Source organism: Lathamus discolor, chromosome 5 (assembly GCF_037157495.1).
Source record: "Lathamus discolor isolate bLatDis1 chromosome 5, bLatDis1.hap1, whole genome shotgun sequence".
Lineage (NCBI taxonomy): Eukaryota > Metazoa > Chordata > Aves > Psittaciformes > Psittacidae > Lathamus > Lathamus discolor.
The window spans coordinates 32,067,925-32,074,766 of record NC_088888.1 but is presented as its reverse complement, the minus strand read 5'-3'; the positions used below and the strand labels follow the sequence as shown (position 1 = coordinate 32,074,766).

Sequence of the window (6,842 nt, the reverse complement as noted above, 5' to 3'; positions counted from 1 at the left end):
TCAGCCCTCCAGCCTCAGCCACAGCTCCAGGAGCAATGCAGGCTATGGGGGCACGTGTCACTTCAGTGGCCAACCCCATACGAATTACAGTGTGGCCTGGAGATCCATGTATCCTCCAAATCCTCTAAACTCTATGTCCAGGAGAAAAAGAGTATGGAAATACGGCTTTTTTAATATATCGTCGGGTTGGTTCAAATAACTGTTTAGACAGTAAAAATTAAGCCACACATCCTGCAGCTTCTGTGGTTTTGCTTTTCTTTTCTGTCTCAGAGAGATTAGCCTTTGACGACTGGAAGTCAAGAAGGCTTCCACCCATACAAGGTAAGTCAGTTACTGCTCAGAGGAAATGGGGTTCCTGTGGAGGCCTGATTTTACGTGCAGCAATGATTTTGGGTGCAGCAACATTTCCAGGACTTAAACGCGAGTTGGCATTTTAAATGTGTTGCATGCTCCAGAAAACTCTACCTCAGGCCAGCCCCAAGGGTTGAATATTAATAAGGAGTTTCCCTACATGGACACCATGTGCTGTCTCATGTCTTACGCCTGCCTCTAGTTTAAAATAGCCTGGTGCAGCCATGGGAAAGTCCCATGTCACTGTAACTTCACATCAACCACGGGTTAGTGCGGTGGATGATACTGTTCTGCTTTTGCAGGTGGTTCCGGCATTTTTCCTATGAGGAATGGAGTTGATCTGGGCTGAGTGCAACTGGACTTTGAGGTGCCTGGACTCCAGGCATGCCAGCTTGGATGCACAGGACAGAGCTTTTGTCTCACTGTTTCCACAGTGCAGCTTTATTTTTAACTGCCAGGGCTGAGTTTCCCAAAAGAGCTGCATCATTACAGACAACAGGATGTTAAATTTAAGTGACAGATTTCCGCAGTGGATGCTTTTTTCCTAAATCCACGGGGACCATGGTTGCTGCCTTTCTGACCCTTTGTCTGCGTTATAAAAAGGTGGTAGTTGGAAAGTTTCTTTTGCATTTTGTCCTTTGAGAGGCCATGTAGAGTGTCACTGCCTTGCTTCAGACAACCTGGCATAGGCACTAAGTGGGACAGAGAGGTTTAGTTTGTGTCTCTGAGGAAACCTGCCTCTCCTTCCCAGCACACTGATATTGTTGTGCTCTCCCTCTCAAACCTCTTCACAACCCCTGCATCTCTGTGCTTTACAGGCCTCATTATTGTTAACCAGCCCTTTCCTTCAGGCATTCGCCCCAAGCTGGTTATCACTGCTTTGAAGTCTGACCTAAAGAAAGTGCCTTTACTTTCAGGGAAGGTGTGAAAATGCTAATGGAGAGCAAACTGACTGGAGAGGGAAACATTTCCAGTTCTCCTTTTGGGTGTTTTCCCAGCTCATAGAAGTGCCTCTTTGTGCCTCAGACAGCCTGTGATGACAGATCAGTACCGACCCCCAGAGACCTCCCCCATCACGTCTCCTTCTGGGGTGGTCACCACTCTGCGCACCGCCACAAACACCCTGGCTTTAATGAAGAGGGTGACGCTGCCCGTGTGTTTCCGCAGCATGCAGTGCACAACTGACATCTCCACACTTTCGTTACCTCTTTTTCACACTGTAAGATGAATGTCCTTCCTCTTCTCCCTCCCCGCTTGAAAGGTTCACCACATCTGGGAACGAGCAGCGAAGGGAGCTATGCCCTTCACTGCTACCCCGCAGCCTCCTCTTCTTTCCCACCACACCTCGGCCTGCGGTGGGCAGCCACCAGCTGTGCCTGGGTTTGGCTTCCCCTGCGGACACCGGCCTCCTTCCACACAGCCACTTTCACAGGCTCTTTCCGAAGTTTCAGGCAGGCTCGGAGGCGTTGCAAGGGAAGCACCCAGGAGATGTTGCAATGGGGTATTTTGTTGTATAGTAAAAACCGCCTTTCTCTCGCTCATGTCCACCTCTGCTACGGGGCTGCCTGGCAGCTTACATCTGGGACCAAGGTCAAAATGGTTTATCTTTTGGGTTATTTTTAAGCCAAATAATTTCTTTCATAGAATTATAGAATCATACTACAGTTTGGGTTGGAAGGGTCCCTAAAGATCATCAGGTTCCAATTCCCCTGCCTTGGGCAGGGACACATTCCAGTAGATCAGGTTGCTCAAAGTCCCGTCCAGCCTCTGGACAACCTGTTCCAGTATCTCACCACTCTCATAGTGAAGAATTTCTTCCTAATGTCTAATCTAAATCTACCTCTTCTAACGAAAGTGCAGTGTGGGGAGGGAGCAAGAGCATGGCACCCACAGCATGGGGGCGGTCTGGGGCAGGGGTCTCCTCTCTGTCCCATGGATGCCCATGCTGAAGTCCTTGAAGGTTTTTAGGGCAGGTTGCAGGAAGCTGAGATCACACCCATTAATTGTTCCCTTTGCCTGCTCTTCCCTCGCCTGATTACAGGGTGTCTAGACTGAGAAGTATAGGTTTTCCTCTTGGAGCATAAACAGAATAAGGTGCTACACACCACCCTCCACGTAGTGGAAAAGGGATGTCAGTGCCTGCTGAAGGAGGCTTTCCCTTTTGGCTCGGGCTGACTTTACTTCTGCCATCAGCTTTCACAGGGAGAAGATGGGGCAGTCCGTGCCTGCACAGTGCCCACTGCACAGGCAGGCCTTCGACTGCCAGGTCACTGAAGAAGGGCTCAGTGTGGATCAGGAAGCAGTGCCATTAAGCACAACTGTCTTCGAAGCTGCTGTCGGTTGGTAAGAAAATAGTTTAAAATTAAACCAGTTCTGAAACTATCATCTACCGCAAGTGGTTACAAGCCTGAGTGTTGTAAAACTGGACTGTTTCCTCTTTTCCTTGCAACGATCATGTCCTTGATTCCTCCTTTAGGCTGCTTTGGCAATTCCTGCACAGTAATAAAAAGGCATGACACAGCATATGTTTTGCGGCTCACCTTGCCAAACAAAACTACAACATTAGTGGAGCTTCTTTTCCTTTGCATAATGAACTCTACAAAGGAGCTAGAGAGAGGGTAAGCATCTGTGCCAAGATAAAAGCAAAAACAAGAAGTACAAAGGTCTGGTTTAAAGCAGTCTCCATTTAAAGTAATTCTTTTTTAAAATGACTTATCTCGAAACTGCTGCAGACAGTTAGGGAAAGTCATACAGTTTCTAAACGTCTGTTATAAGTATGCAGCTACCTTGCTAAGACTAAAGAAAAAGAGATGCAACTTCAAGAGCTCCCAAATGTGGCATGGCAGAGCATCGTCTGCACAACAAGCGCTGGGACCAGAAGGATGTGGGCTGCAAATGAACTGCTCATACCCCATTGCTCAGGCTTGTTGGGCATCACCTGCTTCTTTAATGGTGTTTGGGACAGACTTTGTGTTATGCTAAATTGCACCAACTGCCGATAAGGGGAATTTGGTGCCTGGGGAGGAGGTAGATTGGGTGAGACGTGTGCCCAGTCATGCTGTCTTTTCATCACCTTATGTTGTCATCCCTGTCCTTTGGGGAATTGAAAGGAGAGTGCAGACCTCACTGGGCAGTCCAAGGGAAGGGAAGGATTTCCCTGTACAGAGGATGATGGCAGGGAAAAGGGGAAATCCTTCAGTCTATGGATCTGCCAAATCTGTTGCAGGGAAAAGGCAAAAATCTGTCCCAACAAGCCCACTGTGCTTATGCCTGCTGCAAACCCATGTTAATAGCTGAATGAGGAGTCAGGCAGCCTGAGTGGTTCAAATATTGAACATTAAACACCAGATCCTACTTCATCAATGCCGAAGGCAGAACTCCCAGCAAAAGGTCTGGCCCTCAGTTTCTGGCAGTCCTGGTAAGTCAATTAAAAGGGGAAAAAAAAAAAAGGATAAAGGAGAAAGAAAATCAGTGGATGGGGAAAATTCTGCCACCAGCTATGGCAGCTGGCGGCAGTGAGGTTGCTGAGGTAGAACAGAGATCCAGCACCTTCCTTGCTTTTAGGCAGACATGATAACACGTCCAGCACCCCATTGTACATAGTACTGTTCAGCCACAGAGATGGTGTCAGTCTGCCCAAAGTCCTTACAAAGACCTTTGCACAACATCTCTGCAGCCAAGACTTGTTTATTAAAAGCTTGCTTATCAGAAATGAGGTCCAGTCATCTGATGGGCATTAGTTATGTTAATGCATTAAACACACTGAAATATCACCTACTTACCCTAACCCTTGTTTGTCTAAATCACCTTTGCATTCACTGTGATATCCTATGGGTGAGATTTGACAGCATTTGCTAACCATGTAAGAGTTGAGCTAACAACTCTTCTTTTGGTAAGAAAAGGCATCAACCAAAATAAACCAGTTATTCTTAGATAATGAAAATAAGAGAGATCTCCAAATACAGTGGAAAAATAACTCAGTGCTTGAAGAACAGCAAGATATGGAATCGGCAGGGAGGAAAATGGGACCAAATCTGTGAAGCACCGTTATGTGTCTGACAGTATTCATCCTGCACAACCCACGGTAAGATGCCCTTCCAGCTCTCTGTAGGCGCAATTCCTGTGGGATACTTCAAAACCAGCTTAATTCCCAGGCCACGTTCCAGTGGAAGAGGTACCCTTGGAGGCTGGGGGAGCACCTCCATGGCCCTGGTCCTGGAGCAGCACACCCCGGCAGGCATCTCTGGAAAGAGTCAGAGACACTTCACGCTGAGACTTGCTCAACTCATTTCCTGCACCAAGGAAGACCCAACCACCAACCCACAGCCTTCAGCCCAGCATGACTGCAGGTGAGCACATCCCTCTCCGAGGCAGGGGTGCCTCTGAGGATGGTCTCTGGTGTCCACATAGGATTCGTGGGTCTAATTCAGCCCTTCTGAGCATCAGCATTCCATTTTTGATGATCACTGCTGATTTTACAGTGATGAGTGTTTGGCAGTGGTGGCTCCAAGCCAGCCTTGGTGTGCTGCTGCACCCGGCATGCCCTGCCCACAGAGCTGAGTGCTGGGCTGGCTCCTGAGCTGCAGCTAATAGCATAAAGCTTCCAATAAATCAAGTGTTTCACAAAAGCATGAGTGACTTATTTCACAATATGATTAAAATTACCAAGGGAAAACATTTAAAATGTTCAATAATTTACACAAACCACCTGTACTTTTAAAGTACCTTTCCCCATTCTGCTCCTGTAACTTTATGGGATTCCTGCCATGTTCTTGAAGTTGTTTCCTTTCTCACTTTAGCTCTCATTGCTGCTGAGCACTCTGGTGATAAATGAAGCGCTGTATGGCTGCAGATTGTGCTGGGGATGAAAAATGCAATGCCATTTATTACAAACTACTTTATGCAGGCAGCTGATCCTAGCACGCACTCTGCATCCTTCCAAAATCGAGACAATTTGCGGAGTACTACTTCAAAATGCGGTTTATATTCCAGTTTGATTTTTACGATTCTTATTTGTAAGAAAGCATTTTCAAATGCATTTTCAGTTAGGATTTTCCATGCTGACTTTTCACTCTAAACAGCAATAGCAAAGTGAAGCCTCACTAAAGTGAAGGTTTAGTTTTGAAAGGTCTTATATGAAGATTTGAACTCATATCACACATTACTGAGGAGCAGGAACGGTTGGTTTGTTTATATATTTATTAACTAGGGATCGTTTTCTCTCCAGTATGCTTCAGTTTCCTATGAAGTCAGTTCTTTGGTGAACTAATTCTTCAGCGTGGACAAGAACTGAATTACTGGAATAAAATATCAGTAGGGAAGAGTCAGGGTAAATTGTCCTTCCAGCTGCTTCTGCAGAAGTGCTAATAGCATGCTCAGTCCAGGGACCCACGTGAGCCTTTCAGTCCAGCAAAGTCAGTGGGAGATCTCAGCAGTGGGGGCGAGGTGCAGGGTTTGGGGCATTCTGAGAGAAGTAGTGGAAAATCTATCTGTTACTACACGCTTTTGCCTGAGGTGAGTTACTTTTAATAGATGTTTTTGTTTTAGGAAGCTTGAAACGATGAGCTGGCGCTGACACTTTTGATTTTACTTCAGGGAACATGAGCTATACATTCAGGGGGTTCTCTGCTTGCCAGAAGTGTGATTTCTTTTAACCAGAATACCAGTTGGCTAATGTAAATATGCCAGTTGCCTAAGCCTCTAGGTATGCATTTAGAAAATAAATACATAACCCATCTGTGTCTTTATGGGGAAGCCTTTCAAATCTTCCCACCTTTTCTTCACAGCTTTCTTGAAGCAATGTGAAGTCTGATCCAAAATCCAAGAGCAAGACCAGGAGTGTTCTCCAACTGATGACGATCAGTTCTGAACTAGACCATGAAAGAAGGATGCACTCTGACAGCACTTCTTGACCTTGTTTTTTCTTTTAATGAGAAGTTGGCTTTCTGAGGTGCATCTGAGGAGGATAATATACAGTAATGCAGTACTTCATGCCATGGCTCACCCAGGCAACCGCTTGTGATTAATTTATTCTCCTTGAGGTCTGAGTGTCTCCTCACTTTCCCAAGGAGCTACTTATGACTCAAAAAACGACCGCTGGAAGACCCATCAGCTCAACAACAGCTAGATATAGAACAGAAATCAAACTGCCTGCAAGGATTCCAGCTATCGATTGTATCAGCATTGCTCTTCTATGACAGCAAAAGAGTACTTTCTTTTTATACAGTTATATCAAGAATGAGTCAGTTGTAAAGTTGTAATCATATGGGTTTTATGAGTGTTAAAATAAAGTCAACAGCTCCTTTAGAAACCACCCCAGCTTCTGGGCAGACATCCATGAGATCTTTGGGACCTACCTCTCTTTGGTTCTGGGTACCCCATGAAGGAACATCATTTATACTGAATTAATTAGCTGCCAGTTCACCCTAACACCGAGACTTGATATAGTGAGGCAAAACTACAGTGAAGTAATGAAATCAATAATGTCATTA

At 45.8% G+C, this 6,842-nt stretch overlaps 1 long non-coding RNA gene across 3 annotated transcripts; it reads left to right on the top strand.

The window, feature by feature from the left end:
* The first annotated feature begins 1,451 nt into the window (after positions 1–1,451).
* On the top strand, positions 1,452–6,641 carry LOC136014276 (uncharacterized). Of its 3 annotated transcripts, none has more exons than XR_010612598.1 (5): positions 1,452–2,445; positions 2,545–2,694; positions 2,828–3,769; positions 4,285–4,700; positions 6,138–6,641. It is a non-coding gene; the product is annotated as an uncharacterized LOC136014276 (long non-coding RNA). The 3 variants fall into 3 exon arrangements; XR_010612599.1 differs by having other exon boundaries at positions 2,545–2,969; positions 3,578–3,769; XR_010612597.1 differs by having other exon boundaries at positions 2,545–3,769.
* The last annotated feature ends 201 nt before the right edge of the window (positions 6,642–6,842 follow it).